The sequence below is a fragment of the Taudactylus pleione genome, unplaced genomic scaffold (assembly GCF_031769625.1).
Source record: "Taudactylus pleione unplaced genomic scaffold, aTauple2 ptg000100l, whole genome shotgun sequence".
Taxonomy (NCBI): Eukaryota; Metazoa; Chordata; class Amphibia; order Anura; family Myobatrachidae; genus Taudactylus; species Taudactylus pleione.
This window is the reverse complement of record NW_028284502.1, coordinates 2429756-2453048: the sequence shown is the minus strand read 5'-3', so window position 1 is coordinate 2453048 and position 23293 is coordinate 2429756.

Sequence of the window (23293 nt, the reverse complement as noted above, 5' to 3'; positions counted from 1 at the left end):
AACATGTCGACATAACGACCTCTTCGTATCTGCTCCCTGATCTTGGACCTAATGCCCCTCAATATTGCTGTGTTGGAGTAATGCATCGCGTCCTCAGAAGCATCTGGAACCGAGCTGGCTGCTACACTACCTGCTCTTTTAGGACTTTTGCCCTTACCATTCAACTGCTTCACGAAATATTTAGTGAGCTTGTGCAGCCTCTCCCCTAAACTAGAGGAGTCTGAAGAGTCATCAGAATGTGATAAATGAGAAATGGAAGGAGCTGCAATACTCATCTCACCTGATCCAGATGCTGACGGGATCGCAAGAGCGTCCTTGGATGTGGAGGCATGTCCCTCATTGTGCGGTGCGCACACTGCGCTTTGACATGATGACAAGTGATCATCTGCCATGACATCCCTTGAAGTCGATGCGGACACCAATGGCTGAGCTAAGAAAACCTGAGGGCTTGAGACAATTTCATTAGGGACAGGAGCTGAAGGTGCACATATAGCGACGGGCGCGGGCGCTCTGTGGTGGGGGAGTTAATGGGGGCTGTGCGGGTTAAGGAAGTGTTGGGGTTGGTGGCTGGGGAGGGACTTGTGTTGGGGGTGCTTGACACACTGTTGGGGTTGGTGGCAGAGGCGGGCCGGGGCTTGTGGAAGGGGGGGTTGAAACACTGGCTGTTGGTGTGTGTGCTGATCAGGGAAGAACTGAACCTGTTGGGGCATGGGGGCAAAATTGTCCGGTGCAGTCGTGAATTGCTGGTGGAAAATCCCCGGGGCTTGTGCATATGAGGTGGCATAAAACTGTTGGCTCGGTCCCGTGAATGGGTTCGGGAATGGCTGCTGGTACAACCCTTGACTAAAATAGGGGAGAAACCAAAGGCAGGATTGGGGGTGGGACCAGGCCCATAATTCCAAACCTGCTGCCCAACATGTGTGTAAGCTGCAGCAGGTGGGTGTGTCACTACTGGTGCAATCAACCAGGGCCAAGAGCCCCCATAAGGGGTTGCTCTATCCTGCTGCAAAAAAAGGCTTGGTGAATTGAAATGTGGTGTTTTGGTGTATAAAACTTGATGGCCTGCCCTCCTATCTCCTAGGGGAGGCCTGTGCACTAGGTGCTGAATTAAATCCCAGACCTCCAGTCCCTAAGACAGAGAGGGAGCAGTCTGAGGAGGTTAAAACATGCTCAGGGGCTAAAATGGCTGCCGGAGAAAACGGGGCATGGCTAGCGGCAGGGGAAGCCCGGCGCTCAGCCCCGCCAACACCCGGGGACCTGGTGAAGTGAGGGGTGCCAGGTGCACTTGCCGCACCCCTCACCAACCAAGCCAGCAGGCCGGATGGAGAAAGGGCCAGCGGTGTGGGTGCGAAAGGCCCGCCTGCCACTGCAGCCGCAGCGGTGGGTGGAAGATGGCCAAAGGACAGACCGCGGCTACCGCTAAAGGTCTGGCCGCTTCAACAAGGCAGCAGTGGGGGGGCATTACGGTGGGGATGTAGCATGTTTGATTAAATGGTGGGGGGGGTGGCGTTATGGGGGAGAAATTATACCACAACAAATTGAGGAAAAGATAGAGGCAGGGGGAGGGTGAAAGAGAATAGACAGGGAGTAAGACTGAGAAGGCAGTGAATGAAAATAAAGAAAAAATGAAAGTTTTATTAGGTTTTTGGCAAAAAACAGCAAATAAAGTAGATACAGTGTACTTATCAGTCTGGGATCACAAACTGGAAAGAGGCAATTGACTCCTCTTCCAGCCTTAATATACCATTGCTAAATCCCGCCTCAACGGGGCAGCTATTAGTCTAACAGACAATGACTGACCTCTACCAATTGTAAACTATCAACAAAAAACAGCTTTAACTAGTACTGTACCAAATAAAAAACAGTGTGCTTATATTTTCTCAAGCTTATTAAAGCATTCGAATATTTTAGTAGTTGTTGGAGGTTTTGAAATGCTATAACTGGTAAACAAAACAAGTTAATGCTACCATGGTTATAAAGTGACAAGACAATCTATGCATCCTAAGCCTGAGTAACATACTGTACTGGGGTCACAGTGGGGCACTCAGAGCCACTGGGCTTTAGTCTGGCTTCTAGCAAAGCTATCCATGTTGCTATGACACTGATTTAGCAGAGGACTGCTATTGTGAATTACACAGAAAAGTGCTACAGTAGTTCGCTCATGCTCTTTGCTGCCTCTAAATTTAAAACTAGAAGAGAAAGTAATTTCTACCGATATGATCTGATGTGTATGTGTAATGAAACATAGGTCCCCTGTTCCTATAGACTAATTAAAGTGCTGCACATCAATGTTAGTGGGGGCAGAAGTGATTACAAAAAAAATAATAATAGAAAGTTTACTGTACCTGTAGGGATTAGAAATGTTTCTGCTGGAACAATATTGTATAAATGCTAGAGCCAACATTTGATCATTTTATATTTAATTTGGTGTATTTGACTGTATTGAATATCCATACAATGAAAATATTCAAGCGCACAAAAGTGACACGTGCTGTAATAAAGACAGCAATCTCACATAAAAACTGTATTCCATGAACAATGATTCTAGGAAATGACACCATTTTTGTCCCTTAAATTGGTGCGCTGAAAGAGCATGTTCTCTCCATTAACGAGACGAGGGGTCAGGTATGAAAAATGCCAATTTTTTGACGATTTTCCAGTGGGATTAAAACAGTGATTTCTTTTTATTTATATATATATATATACACGACGTAGAGAAAAGTGATGATTGGTCACCCCCGCGCAAGCGAAATGCATACCATCCATACCACTGCACATGAGTTCCAAATGGCCACTAATGTGGTGGTTTCAATAAGAACACTTCATAGGGAGGCCCATGCACTTGAAGTTCTAAGGAAACAACAAATGTTTTTATCAGGAAAAAGATGTCACCTGTCATGTTTCCAGGGCGACGCTGGATTGGTACAGAAAATTCGGTAACCGGGATGGACTGGCCAGCTCAGATTCCAGATCTTAACCCCACTGAGAACCTCTGGGAGGGATTGGAGCGACCGGTGCAGTTTAGGCCAACTTAACCTTCTTCAGTGTCACTGTTGGTCACTGTACATAAGGCAAAATGGCAAAACATACTGCCTGCTGTTGTCCAGGAGCTTGTGGACATTTTGTCAAGAATGGTGTCTGCAGTAATCACTGCACGTGGTGGACCTACAAAGTACAGTACTGACATCAATAACATCTCATTGATCTATTTGCTGTCAGTGTCCAATAAACTTTGGTCTATACAGGTTGAGTCTCCAATATCCAAAATGCTTGGGACCAAGGCTATTTTGGATATCGGAATATTCCGTATTTTGGAATATTTGTATACCATATTGAAATGTCTTAGGAATAGGGCCCAAATCTAAACACAGAATGCATTTATGATTTATATACACCTTATACACACAGCCTGCAGGTAATTTTATACAATACTTTCAATCATTTTGTGGCTCAAACAAAGTTTGTGTACATACATGAAATTCATTTATGTTTCATATACACCATATACTTACAGCCTATAAGTCATTTTATACTTTATTTTTAATAATTTTGTGCCTTAAACAAAGTTTGTGTACGCTGAACCATCAAAAATCAAAGGTGTCACTATCTCTGTCATGCTAAAAATATTCCGTATTTCGGAATATTCCGTATTTCGGAATATTTGGATATGGGAGACTCAACCTGTATAGTGTAGTGTATATAATTAACAACAATTTCCTGTCTTTCAGACTTGTTACCATAGGTTACAATAAGAGGGATGACAAGCCAATGTCACGCTTCCCCTCAAGAAGCATTAAATATAGCTGATCAGAGATAACTTCACATAGAATTATGTCTATGCAAATAAATAAATAAAAGTACACAAAGCGCTTACTTCTAAGGTGTGTGATGTAATGAGTTATTTTCTAATTCGTACGAATAGGATGGGCTAAGTGTAGGACACCTTACAAAGAGATAATCAAAATGGATTTATTAGATAGTAGGAGACACAGTGCTCCAATGAATTAAAATATGTGTATTAAATGCAACAAAGGACCATGGCTGGAGTGTTGCCTGGGAGGTTAGTAGGCTCCTTTAGAGTGCCTCTATCCATAGTAATGTCTACGTTTCTCTTGGACAAAAACAACTCTGCTGTAAAACCTCAAGGACCCACTCACAATATGCAAGTCCAGGTGTAATCTAGGAACACTTATATATTGATTCAGGTGGTCAGGGTGGTGAGTGAGCCCCTTTAGAGGACTACTTTTTGAAAAGTACGTTATACCTACGTCACCCTTCTGGCACTCGAGGGTGCAACCGATCTTCCTAATATACAAATGCGGCACACTTGCCTAATCTCCATGTGTGTCACATGTTCTTTCACGTGTCTGATGCGTGCAGGATCACAAACCCATGCTGCACATGCATAGTATGGGTCATGCGCCTGCTCATAGGAGGCACAATCGGAGATGAGCGCTAAACATCTCTGCCACTCTGCAAATCCCTCTATTGGATCTCATGTTCTACAGAATTCAATTCACCTGTCTTCACCACCTCATCCCGCTTGTACCGTATATTTATGATGTAGCCTTGGAGAAAGATAAAGTGGATGGAACTAAAGTACCAACCAATCAGCTCCTGTCATTTCAAACACTGCCTGTAAAGTGACAGGAGCTGATTGGTTGGTACTTTATAGCCATCCATTTTATATCTCTCCAAGGCTTAGTACTTAGACTCTACAACCTTTATAGTCCACCTAGTCTGCCTCTCATTTGCACCACTCCTTACCTTTCCACATATCACTACAGGATGTAGTTACCATCCCGGTGGTTAGTATGTTGGCACTCAGAATACCGGCTCCGGAATCCCGACCACCGACATCCTGACGGTAAGTATTAGGGTTAGGGTTAAGCTGCAGGGGGGAGGGTTAGTGTTAGGCTGCAGGAAATGTGCCCAATAATCTATAGTGAATAATTGCAGTGATTGCGTGAAGAGAGCTGCTCAGATAGTATTAACCAGATAGAACAAAATGCGTGTGTATGTTCCATGATATAATTGTTACTGCAATGTTAAGATCATATTCCTGTTGGGAAAAAGCCTCTCCTCATTCACCAATAGTTTATTGCTACATATGTTGTGGAGTGGAGATGTCCGTAGGTAACTGGGTGATTGCGGGAAAACACAGCGATTCCTGTCCCTAGTCTTACCCTAAGGTGGTCCCTCCAGTGTCTGTAATCAGCGGTTTAGTTGTGTTGCTGCGGCGGCATTCTCTCTTTATCCCTTCTGCTTGGTTGCTCTGTACCTCTCCTTTTGGGGATCAGTTGCGTCTTGCTCTTAAGGGGGGAGTAGATCTTGGGCAGGCACACTGTGTAACACATATACACACATACAAGCGCTCAATTACATTTTGTAGGAAATGTGGGTTAGGGTTTGGGGGAGGGTTAAGGGTTGTGACAGTTACCTAATTGGGTCGGAATTCTGACTGCTGGCATCCCGAGTGATGGGATCACGTACCCAACACATTACTTCTGCTTCCAAATCTTCTCTCAGGCTGCTTCCCACTTTTGAAGCCGCCTTCCCCTTCTGACAAGCTTCTCCACCGACCTTCAGCCTTCCAAGTGCTCTTTTAAAACCTACCTCTTCACTAAAGCCAATCCTTCCCCACCAGATACTACGCACTCTATACAAATGTGTCATTTCTTACTATTGCTCCAGTCGCACCAAATAATCCCTGATTCAGGTTGGGCCTGATTCAAGTTGATTCGCAAGGCTGCGTTCGCAGGCACCCCGCTCGCTGCAAAAATATGCTAATGAATGAAATCACACTGCAACCGCAGCTCTATACCAAGACGCCCATCACTGTATAAAGCCGCTCACTAGTGTGGTTAAATTTGCAGTCTAGTGTGTCTAGTACAGCGGCTTTTTGCTGATTATGTGATATGCATAACACACAAAATCTAAAGAAAAATATAGCATCTCAGTCATGCAGGGCATCTCCCAATATATGGCGTAGGGCGCACAAATGCAATTCTCACTGTGTGTCATCCTAGCTCCTAAAATAATGTGAAAATTGGTATTTTAGTATCATTTAAATGTATCATAGGGCTTTTGGACCAGTTTTCATAAAAAACTACTCCAAGCCCTTTAATTCGCAGTGTTTTAGTAATGGGAAATGTGATCTGTTTCAGATTTACTAAAAAAAAAAAAAATACCTGGAACGAGCTCTGCTATAATAACACTATCTGGAGATAGCATTATGCAATATTTACCACCATTTCACCTACAGTACTCTAGCTCAGCCGTACATGCCTGATAACAGGAAGAGCAGAGCTCGGAGTAGGCTTATGTGATCAGCCATGTGTGTCTGATAGACCACAGGCTGATCACAGTAAAAAATCAAGACAAAAAAGACTTACCTCCAATCAGGTGAACGGTGCCCCTGTCATCTGATCAGCAAACTAAGATGCTGTGAAGCCCCAGTGGCATCCTCAGTTTACTGCAGGGATCACATGACCAGGATCACTCACAGCCATCAGATGAAAAGATAACCGAGGAACCCTTTTATTACCTGAACAGAGGTTAGTGTAATCTGAGAAGGTGGGGGTGGGGTGAGGAGCGAAGGAGGAAAGCTGGAAGCACATGCACAGGCACAGTCTCAGGGTATTTTTGTTGTTAAAAATACCCGGAACAGAGCAGGAAGCGGATTCACATGTACAGATCATTCCTGCAAGCTCTATCCATGCATGCAATATTTGTTACATCCCTGTGATTTGTACAAAAAATGCAATGCAAATTTAGGCAAACATCACATCCCATTACAGTCTTTCTATCAAGACTGTAAGTTCAAAAGGACCTTCTTTGTCTGACAGTCTGCACCTTCTTTTATAAGGAATGGGTATGAAATACCAGCAGTCGGGATGCCTGCTGTCAATATACAGATGCTCAGGATTCTGACAAGGGTCCGGTAAGTATAGTAACCCTCCCCCCTTCTCCAGCCTAACACTAACCCTCCCCCAACCCCATCCTAACCCTGACCCTCCCCGTTAGTGCCTAAACCTAACCCCCCCCTTAGTGCCTAAACCTAACCCCCCTAGTGGTGTCTAACCCTATAAAATAACCCCGGGGTACCTAACCCTAACCTCCCCCTCCCCTCCACTAACCCTGTGACGGCTAAACCTAAAGTGCGGCTAAGTCCTACCAAGCCCGGTATACTTACGTTCAGCATCCCGGCTATCAGGGTTCCGTCGTTGGCATGTCACCTACTTTCAGTATTCCAGTGCCAGTCTTCTGGATGGGTAGTGGCAATCCATCGCTGGGATTTCGTCAGCCGGGATGCCTTATGTAGGTATATTAACTACATCTGTACCTGTTCTTATTTTCTGTATGCTTGTATTTTGTATAATTTGTAACTCTGAAAGTACAGCACTGGAAAGTTTTGTGGTGCCCTACATATAAACAATGCTAAAGGCCCCACCACTGTGTAATCTTTATCTCAAAGCTTTTTGGTGTGTGGATCAAGATACATTTTGATAAAACATAACTAGATCAGCCAAACTCATAAAGATATAATCAGGAAGAATTGTGATGTTTATAATCCTTTTTTAATATGAAGTGAGCTATTCATTCTCCTGCTGTAATAAGCTCTTGTGCTTGCCTGGCTGCATTCTGGAATAGAATCTTGGAAACATTGCAGGGAAAAGTCATCTCTTCTATAGAGCTTTGATTAACGAGTATTGGCAAATACTTACATTCTGCCTTGGAATCCATGAAAAGAGCTTAAATTTGACAAATGTATTGTCATAAATCAGCATTAAAGTAGTGACATGTTGGCTATCTTTGCTTACTGGAATACAGCTTACTTAAAGGTCTTTATATTGTGTTTTTTTTCCTCTATCCTCTTCTAATACTGTCAACTGTTTACAGACTGTAAATAAAAATTTAAAATATAAGTTTTATTCAAGTTGGATAATAAATATATAATTTAAAAAGATTGGTACACATTTTTAAAAATGACCACTTACTGTATACATAAAAATAGAATTATATTAGAGACCGTGATGTAAATTTTCTAACGATTTGTCAAAGCCTCCAAATATCAGCACATCATCCTGGTTTAGCATTTACAAAATTCCTATTGCTGTGTAAAAACTATAGGACTGCTGGCTGCAGTAAGGCCGACTGAAATATTTCAGAACGCTGTGATTTAGGGGTCTATGTACTAAGCAGTGATAAGTGACAGAGTGAAAAGTGATAAGTCTGTGATAAGTGCCAGCCAATCAGCTCCCAACTGTAATTTTTCAAACACAGCCAGTTGGAAGCTGATTGGCTGGCACTTATCACAGACTTATCACTTTTCACTCTGTCAATTATCACTGCTTAGTACATAGACCCCTTAGTTATGTCACACTAGTCACATACAAAAGTAGTTGAAAGCTAAATAAGCTTAAGACTATGTAATAGTCCTGACTTTTTCTGATTGGCTGGTAAATTAGAGTCCTGTTGCTAGGTAGAATGCTGTTTGCTAGTTGGGTATTTTATTGATTAGCTTTAGCTTATTGTGTTTGGAGGATGTGTTTTGTAGAAAGTATATAATTATATATAAAATTAATTAAGCTTGTATTCAGCCGCTTTTATTCCTGCCCTCCCAGCCAAAGCCATCAATTTCTCAAATTATTTATCTAGTGCTTAACAACAATTTTTCGCTGAAGTGCCTAGTGAAACCTTATCTGGACTATCCGTTTGGCATGCAGCATAGAGCATAGCAAGGTCCTCTGTTTGGAATGACCAAAATCCTTGCCTGCCTTCCAGTTCACTGATCATGGGATTCAGTCATAAGATTAAATGAACAATCGTGTACTGTATGCCAAATATTTTTTCCATACTACTGGAAAACCTGGAGTCCAATGTATATTTTTAAACACTTTGAAGCTAACAAAATGAATAAATCAATATTGTAACCTTTATTGAGCAAACAAAACAAGTAGAACATTTTTTCTCAATGTTTATTGACCTTTATTTTGTACTGAAAGACTCATTTATGCTAATCCTTTTGAATTTTCACTAAATAACTTGTTTATGCTTGCTAAAATGTTACTTTTTTAACTTGACATTTGTCACTCTTGCCATTGTGTTTTCTCGCTGTAGTGTCACAGAGAGTGTTATTTTATCTTTTTTATATCAGTTATATTTGGGGGTTTTCTATTAATTGTAACCACTTTTCCCATTAACTGCTAAAAAATATTCTACATCTTAAGCTCATCACACATTATTTTTTTTATTTCCAAGCAATATAAAAAGTTAATACTGTTATATATAAATATATACAATATATTCAGAGTAATTCTCCCTTAGGGTTGCAAAATATTGGGCACAAAATTAGTGACTCATAAAATTTAACGTGCAAAAATTGGATCCCCCGTGCCCACCTCTTAGTCTAATGTTTGGCCAGCAAATTTGCAAGTTAAGGGTACCCAGTCCACATAGGTTAACAGTGAAATCTTAGTTTACAAATTGTGCCTCTAAGAAAAAAAGAGAAGAACTGTGTTCTATCTAAGTTCAGTAATAGAGGCAGTGAATGATAAATGTATACAATATTTACTGAATAGATATCAAAAATATTCACAGACAATTGAAAATAAGGCAAATACAGTAAAAGTACTTCTCTAAAAAAAAAACTTATAGGAGGAAGTAGTACAAATGAAACAAAACAAACACACCCTAGTAGTATATTATAAGGTGTTGTCTAAAAAAATGAAAAAATAATAGAATAAATAAAAATTATTTCAATAAACAGTAGTAGTAATGAGTAGTAAAATATGAGATATGCCCTGGACAGTATAGGATGTGGCATCCCACACCACACAAGGTGGTAGCTGTAAGTGTCTGAAAAGCACTCAGGGAAAAAAAGAGCCAAATTCAAGTTACTTAATTGAAATAATGTCCAAAGGCAAAATTTGTTGGTAATATTTAGTTGGTATAGGTGGGGTACCTCAACCAAAGTGATCGGCGGGGCTGTAAGGAGTTGAGCATTAAGGGGGACTCTGGGCTATGCTACCCACCTTAGAGACAGACATCCAGCATGTAACCTGGCTACAAGTCTTTGCCAGCATCTGAAATAAGGCCTGGGGAGGGCATGTTCCTAACTTTGAACCCCTACAAAGGAAATCTCCATTGGGCACCCCCTTCTCTTACTGAACCTTATCTTTCTTGTCTTCTCAGTATTACCCTGGTCCCACTTCACTCCTTGCCGCTGCCTTTTCCTTCCTCATCGTTGTTTGCATCACTGTGCTACTGGGTCCGTGATGGCGGTCATGTGAACTCGTCTTCGCCGGCTATTGCGGGTTGTGGATCGAAAAAAGCCTCCAGTCAAATATAACAAGGTCTATTTGCAAGTCCTGTGTAGGTGGCAAAAAAAGGGTTAATGTCACTGGTGTGAGCTCTTACGCGTATCGGTCAGTCTGGGCCTTCATCCGGGAGAGTGATATACATTTATCATTTACTGCCTCTAGTACTGATATTAGTAAAATTTTATTTGTTTAAGTTATAATAATAATTGTAATTTAAAGGTTTATACATTTAATGGGTTAATTTGGAGGAAAATAAATAACTAGTCGTAAAATGGGCGGAGGGCTCTCCATCCCCAAAAAAATCCTCAACCTAGTACAGCCTATGCAGATGTTCACTATACTTAGGGTTTCTTGTTCATTAAATTGGGATCACTTGGTCATAAAGTTACAACTCCAGGAGTTCCATTTTTTTTTAACTGACGGGGGAGATTTGTCAAAGCTTGAAGAGAGATATAAAGTGGAGAGAGATAACATACCACCTAATCAGCTTCTGTCTTATTACAGGCTGTGTTTGAAAAATGACAGATATGAGCTGATTGGTTGGTAATTTATCTCGCTCCACTTTATCTCTCTGCAAGCTTTGATAAATCATCCATCCCACACATTAAGGCACCTGCCTTGTTCTAACCAAAAATGGATTCATTTGCTAGCAGCACATCATGTTGAGTATAAGTTTTATTCTTCATATTTCACATCTTAATGTGCTTCAAATTGCTGTGCTGCCAAAACATTGTACTGTATAATGTACAGGAGACCATTTGACCAAATTACATATATACTGTATATATATATATATATATATATATATATTTCAAATCATCTATTGAAACAGTCACACTCTTATATTCCTATGGAACACTGTTTATTACAACACACCACAAACTCCCTAACATTTCATAATCCTCATCATAGCGTTTACTTCATTTACATATACAGCAAAGACCTTATCTTTTCTCTATCTTACATCACTATGGTGAGCGCTAATTCCCTCATTGCTGCGACTTTGTACACAATAGATCTACTAAAATATTCAAATGCCGCAGCTGCCGGGAATTGTACAGAGACGCACATTGGCGGCATATCTGATCTACCGCCTGCATACAAAGATGTACCATCGGACAGACATCGGTTGCACCATCGATCCTCTGAGCAACCCTACGGTTGCTCAAAATGGCTGTTGGAAGTCAGTCACTGGACCCATTGTAACTGCGAACACAGATGTAGTCACGGGCTAAGACACGCTTCCACAATAGTCACGACATGCCTGCGTTTGACTCGAAACCCCCCATTACTTCCCACAAATGCTCACTGACTGACAATCACTCTATGTCCAAAACTTCACTGCGAACGCCATCGATAATCCCTCAGGATGCATGCACGGTGTGACTCAAGTGCATGCATAGGGCAAAAATAATTGCATGCACCTCTGAATTTGTGTTTATAGTACATATATGGTACTGTAAGCTTTCACTTTCCCAAGGACAAAATTGAAATGGGTGTGATTGTTATGTTATTGGACATAACCATAACATAGTTGTATACTGTACATATAAATGTAGCTTTGTTTGTCAAGTGACATCAATACAGAAAAGGTTTGAATGCTGACAATAAAGATGAATAAGCTGGAATGGATTCTCCTTCAGGATTAGGGGAGTTTCTAGACCATTATAATTGAGGGAGTCATACTTAACAGAGAGTTGTAGGGATAATTTTCACTGGGAACCTTCTCCCCTGCTTCTGTATCTTTCAACTCAGGTTCTATGCAACTGGGCACTGTACTGGGAATTTTTACTTCTCAGGAGCAGCAAAGCCAAAGAGTTGTGAGTTTATGTTTATATTGTGCATTTTTTGTGCATCACTTTAATAAGAAAAAAATATTTGTTGAGAAACGCCAAGTGCCCAGCTCTTAGAAGAGGGTGGAGTGGGGTCAAACTGGTTATTGCCCTTTGACTATAGGCATCAAGATGTATACCCCTTGTCTACCTTCTTTTTACATATCATTACCACTTAAAATTCAAATGTCTTGATTTCTACTTTTGCTCTTGTTGATTCTGGTTCAATGGGAAACTATATTGATATGAGTTTAGTTTGAAGTTAAGAAACAATAAAGCAAGTATCCTACTTCAGTTGAGATCCCATATATCAGGTCAAGTAGATCAGGAGACTCCATGAATATTAGTTAAAACTATACAGCACCATTGGGAAGCAATTATATTAGACACGGTTCATTCTTTAAAGTTCCCAAGTTAGGAAACCATAATTTAACTGAACATAACCCAAGTATTGATAGGAAAAACAGAAATCTAACATTTGCTGCTGCCACCTGTGGAGAAAAGTCTCTTAAAATGTTAATAGTGTGTTTATTTTGGGAACTATACCTTAAATCCCATTTTAGTACAAAAACGTGTAAGATGTTTTTGATAAGAAACAATCAGAAACTCTTAATACTCATAGGATCTGTGTCTGTCCTCATGGTGCTCAAATTCTGTTTTTTTTTAACTATATTATTTGGCAAAGTCAGAATTGCAGACATTAAAAGTAATATATTGAATATAATTTGACAAGGGGCTTTATATGCCCATCTCCTGCCGGAGCTCAAAATATTTTTTTAATGTATTTATTTATTACCAGTTATTTATAAATAATATGGAGGTTTGAGGCCATGTATAGTTTATAGGTCGCACAACGCAGTAACCACAAGAACCATATATTTTCTACCACTGATTTCTGAGCTTTTCGAAAGATTAAGGGGAGCCAAAACAGTTACAAATCTTGAATTAGGAGGGGCCTATAATTTGATTTGTATTCAAGTCTGAGATCAGTGGAAAAGATCAGTGCAAAATAACCATTAGAAAATTATAAAGGGGTCTATTTACTAAGCCTTGGGTGGATATAAAGTACCAGCCAAGCAGCTCCTAACTGCCATTTCACAGACTGCATTTGAAAAATGACAGTTAGGAGCTGATTGGTTGGTACTTTATCTATGTCCACTTTGTATCCATTCAAGGCTTAGTAAATAGACCCAATGGACAGATTGAACATCTAGTGCACACAACATTTCAGCATATTGAGAATGATGTTTTATATACTGTATCTGGATGAAATCCTTATTAGATCCCAAGATCAGGAACAACATTGAATACATGTATGCTGGTTTCTTAAAAGACAGAGACTTCATGTATTGTATTCCAAGTTGGAAAAGTGCACTTTTGAAACAAGTAACATTGATTTTCTTGGTCGCATATTTTGTTATAAAGAAATAGAGATGAATAAAGTGAAATTAAGACAATTCAAGATTGGCCAGATCTCAAATATGTGAAAGCAATTCAATGATTTCTTGGATTATCCAATTATTATAGATGTCTCATTAAGAGTTTTTCCAAGATAGTCCAACCTCTAACCATGTTAACCCAGAGCAATTATTTGTATGTCTTGTCAGAAGCTCAATATACAGCTATTAATCAGTTCAAGAAAGTTTATCAGACTATTCAATTACTGTGCCATTCTGATACCCAGTTGCTATTTGTTTTAAAGTTTGATACTTTAGAGACTGCAGTGGGCAATTTCCCATCTCAGAAGCAGGGGTTGAAGAAAATGCTACATCCTTGTGTTTACTTTTTCAAATGACTAACTACTCTATTGTAGGGATGTGCAGGCTCGAATAGGTTCGAGTTTGCACGTTGAGTTCGGATTATTCCCTCCAAAAAAACGGAACTCAGAAAGAGGCAAAACGTCATCTTGCATGGACGAACATCATCATTCCTGGACTTTTGTCCAGGAATGATGATGTTCGTCCATGCAAGATGACGTTTTGCCTCTTTCTGAGTTCCGTTTTTTTGGAGGGAAAAATCCGAACTCAACGTGCAAACTCGAACCTATCCAAGCCTGCACATCCTTACTCTATTGTAGACAAAGAGTTGCATTAGTTTGGGCCTTGCAAGAATGGAGACAGTTACATGGTTGACCAGTGACTACTGTATTTTTACAGATGACCACATTTTGGAGTACAGTACATCAAATCAGTGACATATCTGAAAGTTAGATAAGTCAGGTGGGGCTTTTCTTTTAGCAAATAATACTTGAAGAACACGGCACTGTCAAGAGTTGCTTCTCCAAGCAGCTGCTAAATAAGAGATAGTCAGTCTCTTCAATAGAACAATGAAATTAGCTAAAGCAGCGCTGGATCAGGTTAATAATTGTCACAATTTATTAGACACTAAAATGAATGAAACAGTTGATAAAATGAATCATAAAATAAATAATCTTTCAGTATTAAATATACAAATGTATATAGCACATATAGATTCAATTAAGGACATGCATGTCAGAATTGAAAAGCTCACATATATAAGCATGCACCCTGGGGTGCAACCCCAACGCGTTTCACTGCCTTTTTGAAAAAGCTGCCAGTAGGCAGTGAAACGCTTTGGTGTTGCACCCCTAACCAGGCACTTCTGCATCTTGCACCTTATCCGGAAGCACCCATTCATTTGGAACATTGTCCATTGTTGGATTTTGCCCAGTATCCTTTCTCCGGCCCCAGCGTTTACAGGAGAATCTTTTGCGGTTGGGACAATTATTATAAAGACCATCGCTAACAAAGGATACTCTGGACTATTCATCAGCCGGTAAAGTTGAAATTTCAAACTGGAGCATTTCTTTGGAACTGAACTTTGTGTGGTGCTCATGAACATTGATTGTGCCTGACCAGGGTGCATGCTTATATATGTGAGCTTTTCAATTCTGACATGCATGTCCTTAATTGAATCTATATGTGCTATATACATTTGTATATTTAATACTGAAAGATTATTTATTTTATGATTAATTTTATCAACTGTTTTATTAATTTTATAGTCTAATAAATTGTGACAATTATTAACCGGATCCAGCGCTGCTTTAGCTCATTTCATTGGGCCTTTTGTTTTACTCTATATAATTTAATCTATGAAATTTAGATACGTACAGACCAGAATCTAAAATTACCACGACCTTACCCAGACAACATGATGAAAATCAACATCACTCCCAAAGTTTCTTAATCATTCTTCTAGAAAATAAAAGCATGGTGATCCTGGCTCTACAAGACCTCATAAATAGAGTTATTATTGCTACTCATCAATTTATAAATCTGTTAAAGAGAAGCTCATCTAAAAACTGGCTTTTTTGGCTTTTGAAATTTGGTTGTCAGACTATTGTTTCTAGTTTTTGCTCCTACTGTCCATTTGCAAAATGCTAAAATCCAGTCAAGTTACAAAGTTTTTTCTTTGTGGATTAAGGCTATCATTACACAGTCTTGAACATTAGTTCAGGAGCTACATAAGAAATTGAAAGAGATATGGACTAGGGTTACAGCAAATCTGCACAGAGTTCACTCCAAGTTCAAATTGTGGGCAGATAGGAGACATATACTCATCACATAAATTTCTGTGAGTGATTGGGTTTGAAAAGACCTTCTAACCCTCTTCAAAATATGCTAATACATTTATCAGACCTTTTACTGTTAGCTCACTCTCCATTCAAATGAAGAGGCCGTTACCATTCTCTATGATAAAAGTCCATTCTATTTTCCATGTGTCTGAGGTTAAATTGACATCAGGCTCTGCTCCTACTGCTGTGTCTCCAGTCAAAATTCAAGGACAAGATGCGATGCATATGTAGTTGAAAATATTTAGACACTCGAAAGAGAAGAAGAAATGTCCATGTTTCACATCTTATCTAGAATCCCTGAAGAAAGATACCCACTAAACTTGGATTGTCTGGAAGTTGCTTTGTGAAGCCAAGTCAACATGTTAGCAGTCATTTAAAATTTGTGGCATTAACCATAGCAATCCTGCTGGACGATGTAACTAATGGGTGTTTGTAGATATGGTATGTACTGTAGCTTGTTTTCAGCTTCTGTCATTGTTTGAAAGTGTCTGCATACTGTATACCCTGTCAGCTAACCCATTTGTGATTGGAGCCCCAGCCATTAGCACTTCAACTAGAAGTCAATAAGTGATTGTTCTTTGAACCTTTACTTGAACATCGCTTTGTATTTGTAGAGAATTAGGCTTTTGACCTCTGGCTCATTCCTTGACCACTCTCCTGTCTTCTCTGTTATCTGGATTTCTATACCAATTTGGATTATCTGACCACACATTGCCAATCCCCTTGGATGCTATTACCACTGCCGTGTACTGGATAATGAACCTAATCATCAATCAGGATCTTGTATCATCCCAGTCTGTTGCCATTGACTTCCTGTGCACCAGACCATTATGCCCATTATTTGCATGACCCTTGGGCCTGATTCAGAGCCGGATGCTATTTGCGCTCGCTCGTTCAGAAAAAAGGGGTGGCTCTTTGCGTTCTGTTCATGCCTCTATGTCTGAACGAGCGAACAAAACTTGCGGTCCTTTTTTGGGAAACTACGCCCCCTGGCCGCTCGCATCCTACGTCATGTCCGCTATTTATTAGATTAATCGAGTACATCGACCAGCGTATGAACTGCTCGCTATTCTTGTGGTTGGTTTTTCCTACCGCAATCATGCGAGCAGTTCTGACTATAAAATAACCCTGTGACATGGTCAATGATGCTGCTGTATTAATTATGCACACCCATAAAACGCCCGTTTTGACCTGCGCTTGGATCTCCACTCCCCGTTTTCAAGCACCTTCCCCTGTTACCACCCACATACGCCTCTTCCTGTCACTCAAAATAGCAGGCATTCGCTATTTAGCGAACAAACGATTTTCGGCCACACTGACTGGTTCGCGCATGCGTATTACGATCCATACGCATGCGCAGTTGTGCAAACATCGCTCGGAACGAACGAGCGGCCGCTTACGAACGGCTCTGAATCAGGCCCCTTGTTTGCTGATTCCTGCAAGCTGCATACCAAACTTAGGGTCTGATTCAGAGCCGGACGCTCTGACCAGAGCGCTCGCTCTGAATCAGGGCCCTCATCCATTAAAATGGAGCGTGACCACCCATAGCATATACGAGCGTCCAAAAAGATGGTCGCGATGGTCTTGACCATCGCGACCATCGGACTTGTGACGGAGGCCCTGCGGTAGGGTCTCCCTGCCACAAGCCCTGGAGTGATTTGGGCTCTATCAGAGCCAAAATCACTCCCACTGACATCACTAGTGATGTCAGTGGGGCCGGCTTCAGACGGTAGGCGTTCCCATGGGAACGCCTCCGTCTGGCAGGCATGCCCACGGCATGCACACCAAAGGGGGTGTGCTGTCAGTAACCATCGACAGCACGCCCCCTTTGGTGCGAGACCCGGAGTGACAGCTTGGCTGTCGCAGTCCGGGTCTCGTGCATGCGCAGTGGGGATCATCGACCCACTTGCGAGCGTACTGCCGCTTGCGAGTGGGTCTGAATGACCCCCTTAGACTCTATTACTACAAACCTTGTGTAGCCTGATACTGCAAGAAAAGTGAGCAGCACTCCAATATATTTACTTTTCAGTTGCTGCTCACTAAGGGCCTGATTCAGCAAGGTATGCATGTGAGAGATCACACGGACCGGCCGCTGCGAGAATATGCTAATCAATGCATACGCACGGCATCCGCAGCACAAGGATGCAGACGCCCAGCAATACATAGTGCCGCCCATCTCACTTTACCCAATGCTCAATCAGTATGCAGGATAGCGCAAACATCGGTAACATCGAGAAGCATCGGACCCTGATGCACAATAGTGGATGAACTGACCTGGCACATGATTTTGGTCACTTCCTGTGTGCATTGAGTTGTCTGGCTGCATATGCCGCTGCACTGTCTTAATTATGCACACCCCTGTAATGGCATCCCAACGCACAGGCACACCTGCTTTCGCTCAACCACCCCCTGTTACCACCCACAAACGGCGCTTCCTGTCAATCAATATTGGAAGGGTCTGAGTACACACTGCGTGTAGTCTGCGTAACCTTACCCGATCACACTGGCTAGTTCACGCACACGCAGTGTGATGCATACACTTGCACAGTGCGAAAACATCAGCCAAGTGCGTGCGTTCTCTCACTGTATCAGGCCCTAAATGTTACAATATTAGTGCTGATGTCCTTCCCCCTGAGTTCCAACATGTAAATATAGGATACAATTACCTAGTCACTTGTGAACAGTGTGTTTCAAGCATGTCCACCCCCACCCTACCTGTGGATTTTCCATTCTGTTTAATAACTAAAACAATTGCATTTCTTAATTCAGTCTGTTAATTTGAAATCTGTAATACTGTACTTACTTTTTATCCCTATGAAATACATTTTTATGTGTTTATTTGCTCAGTCATATGGCACCTACTCTCCAGTACAATTTCCATATCTTGTTAATAGCACCATTTATTGATATTCCTCCTATTATTATCAACAGAAAATATATGTTATAAGCAATGTAATTTATCAGAATAATGATGATATTAAGGTAATTATTGTTAGAATAAAATATTGTTGCTTAGGGAATTAACTAAACAACTTGCAACTGCTTGACAAATGACTGTAACATTTTTAAGTAGTAAGATAATCAATGTGATCACAGTTGTCCATGGGGAAACTATAAAATAGATAAAATATACTAAATAGATCTTCCTATGACATAATGGATCTTGTAACATGATCTAAGACGCATTTTAGCAACAGAATCACCTATACATACTGCATATATTATGGTCATTGTGTCGGGTTATAGTGCTGGGATTGATGATTAGGGAGACTTTCTGATATGACTCTAGTGTTAGTTGGTTCCCAGGAAAAAAGTTTTCCATATCTGGTCCTCAAGCCCTACCCCCAACAGCTCATGTTTTCAAGATTTCTTTAGTCATGCACAGGTGACTGTCTACTTGACTGGTCTGTAATTATACTCCCGGTTTCCAGGTATCCTCAAAACAAGAGCTCTAGATGGTGTAAGGACTGGATTTTTGAAACACCCTGGTCTAAAGTCTATGGGCAGCTGCATTAATTAGTTTCTTGAGTGGGAACCATTCTTTTGTATATATTGCAATTTGCAACTAAATAAATGGTAGTTTGTACTGCCATATGTTTATATTGACTCAAGAAGGAAACTTTAATCATCCAAGTATTTGAGTTGCATGAGAACTTTGACTGCATCTTGAGACAACAATAGTTGCTGCTGCTACAATATGACATCTAAGGTAATCAATACCTGCACTGTTCAACCTGCTCTACAACATATTCAAAGAAAGTATCTGCTCACAATGCTTAAATAATATATATAACCTTTGCAGAATTTCAAAATTTTACTGATACTGTAGGTCAGTGGTGTCAAACTTGGGCCCTTCTGCTTTGTGGGACTACATATCCCAGCATGCTCTGCCACAGTTTTAGCATGCCCTAATAGCAAAACTGTGGCACTGCATGCTGGGATGTGTAGTTCCACTGCAGCTGGATGGCCCGAGTTTGACACCACTGCTGGAGGTGGTCTTTCAAGAGGCAAACAATGATATATCACTCTCTAGAAACTATTTCTTCCAATTGGTGATCTTTCAAATAGGGTGGTTTAGGTGTGCACAGACAGATCGTAGATGGATCACAGACATTTTTCCAAGTTCCATACCAGCTGTATGTCAAGACTAAATGGGCCTGTTGTAGCACTGAGTTTTATTGAGTACTGAAAAGTACCCAAACCATAATACTATCCTACACTGGGGCAGGGACTCTCAGGCAGAAAAAAGGACCCAGGAATTTACCGGGGCAAGCCGGTTGTTTCTTTTGTGTAAAAGGTCAGCCCATGTCAAGATTGCTGGGTCATTGACCCTGGTCACTACCAGGGTTATTCCTGGGTGTGACCCAGGTTGCCTGCTGTCTGAAAGGGTTCGACCCAGGTTATTCAATCCAGGTTACAGTAAAAGTATCTAATTGGCAGTTCTGGAGTGTTGACACCCACTTTTCATGACTCATCTTTGTGAGCCTGTAACAAAATGTCCACTTCCAATGACTCACACATTTGGCAGGGCTTACATTGGTTCTGTGTGAAAGCAGTCGACCTGGGAATATCCAAGCTTCAGTGTGAAAGGGGGTCGGAGCTGTGACCCAGGTATAACTCATGCTCAAAAACCCAGGGAAAACCAGGGCCCAGATCGGATTAAAGTCTGAATGTGGTATAATTAGCTCCTGCAAAGAACTGCGGAATATGTATGTGCTATATAAATAATGGTTAATAAATAAATAAAATACACATTATTCTGATGCCCATGAAATAACATTTGCTCTGTCCATAAAATACAATTATTATTTCATTGCACTTTTTTTTTTGCCTCATTAAAATCCTAAATAAGCTTTTTCTTGACACAGACTTTACTGACATTTGCTCACTATAAGAACCATATTCTTGCTTTTGCTATAAAGGGACAAAAAAATAATAATACATACTGTAAGTAGCATGAATACACAGCTGTACAATACATCTTTATCTTTGCCACACACTGATATCACTACTCATCAGAGATAATAACTTTCTCTACAGTGTCTATTGTAAGACATGCATCATCCATGCTAGGGAGTGCTAACAGTAAGTGTATATATTATATGCCATTACATTGCTTCTCTGTTTCATTCCATTCTCTCCATGTTTATTTCCTCAGCCAGAGATAACGCTGTATACAATACACTCAGCACCCAACTGCATGTACTGTACAAGCTTTCCTACAAGGGACCATTTTGCAAACATAGCTGTTCCCCAAGATGTTATGAGCCAGGATTCTCATATTAAAGACTCTCATTTCTTTCACTTAAAAAAATAAAAGAATAAAAAAAAGAAATACACATTAATTGCTGACACATATTTTAGTGTAATAGTAATAAAAATGCTTCCATTTTTCATGGGTTGGGTACAGAATGACAGCACTTGGGATGCCTTCAGTCAGAATCCAGACGCCAGCATCCTGACTGGGTTAGGACACCAAAACCGACCCTCCCCATACCCCTAACCGTAACCTCCCTCCCTATTGCCTAAACCTATCCTCCCTCGTCCCGCACCCTAAACCTAACCCCTTAGTGCCAAACCATAACCCTCTCCCTAGTGCCTAACCCTTACCCATACCTGCCGAAATTCTGGCTGCTCCTTCCGGGAGGGAGCAGCCAGATCGGCAGGACGGGGTGGGCGTAGCTGAGACAAGGGGGAGTGGCTGGTTGGGTGACATCACTTGTGGGCATGGCGGGGGCGGAGTCATGCAATCGCGTCAATTTGGCCCCACCCCACTACACAATGCCGATAAAATAGGCATTGTGCAGCAGGGGGCGGGGCCAAAATGACGCAAATCGCGTCACCGCCCCCCCCCTGCTGCGGGGGTTACAGTGGTTATAGCAGGAGGGATAGGAGGGGTGAGCGGCAGCCGGGAGAATTGCCTGCCTTCCCGGGAGGTCGGGAGCGGCACCCGATTTTCGGGAGGCTCCCGACCAAATGCCCTTACCTTCCACCTAACCCTGCTACTTACCTTTGGGATACCGGTGGTTGGGATGCCAGCAAAGTTTAATAGCTTAGGAAGTCCACTCAGCAGCCCATGTGTTTTCTAATAGAGTGGCTAGAGTCAGAGAAGCTTCCCAGGTTATTGCCAAGATCCGCTGCCAATCTGTGTATGCCAGGACAATGTTTAGAGGCTCCCGGCTCAGTGCTCATGCATATACAATGTCAATGGCATCACTGACATCACGATCTGGGCAGGAAGTATCAAGCATCGCATATTGGATGCTATACATCCTGCCACTTACCGCATGCATAGTGGCATTAATAACATCGGAATGCACGTACAATTGTGAATAAAATCGCAGAGGGCAGGTCTTCTGTGCATGTTGTGCGATCGGCCAGCGCATGTGCTTGTAGGGATTCTATCGAATCCCTCACTGGGAAGTCTGTAGTGAGAAGCTCATAGGCTTCTATTAGTCAACACCAATGCTGTTACCTATTGGGTACAAGCTCCGAAAAGTTTAGCTGTTTTGCTTTTCCGAAGATTTGTACATATGAGAAATGTAGTTTTGACCACATTTTTGTGTTAATACATCCTGCCCCCTGTCAGCAATGCCGATTGTAGGTGTATGTGCAGGAGAGACGAGTCCCTCTAAGCACTGTCCCACTGGCAGTGGCTCCTGGCAATACTCTGGTGAGCCAGTCCGACTCTGAGCAAAGTCCTTGTTGCCTCTTTTTATCAAGGATTCTGAGGCTAATCTTTATCATGGATTCTGAGGCTAATCTTTATCATGGATTCTGAGGCTAATCTTTATCATGGATTCTGAGGCTAATCTTTATCATGGATTCTGAGGCTAATCTTTATCATGGATTCTGAGGCTAATCTTCGTTTTCTAGGCTATCGCTGCCTGTCGCTGCCATATTCCGTCTCCAAACTGCCACAGCTTGTTAATCATGCTGCAACTTAGGTGGCACTGTGGCTGTCATCACGGCCACAGATCCTGCGCATGCACTGATCAGGAACCATCTGAGTTCTATGCAAACCATCGGTTTTATGTACAACTCTGAATCAGGACCATTTAGGATTCACTGGCCAGGGAAATAAACTATTCTCCAGTAGATGTAAAGGATTATTGTTCTGCTATAGAAGAGTTAACTTTTTGCTGTTTTGTTAATGTGCATTTTCAGTATTCTAAAATAAACTATCTACACTCATACTACATAGACTTAATTATATTGGACATATGCTAGAATCTGTATATCGAGTACAGCCTGTTGTGTCAGTGTGACTCTATACAGCACATATGTTGTGTCAATGTAAATCTACACAAATCTGTTATATGTTATATCTTGCTAATATGCTTGTGTGACAATGTGCATTGATGTCACTCAATTTGTAGTTGTTTTCCATAAATACGTTTATGAAACACAGGGTTTGTGTTATTTTGTATTAATGTTCTAAAACCACAATGCATTATTACAGAATCTACAGCAATTTTATTTTCATATTTAGGGACCTATTCATCAGCGGGGGGCTGTATGCCCCCCGATAATTAAGC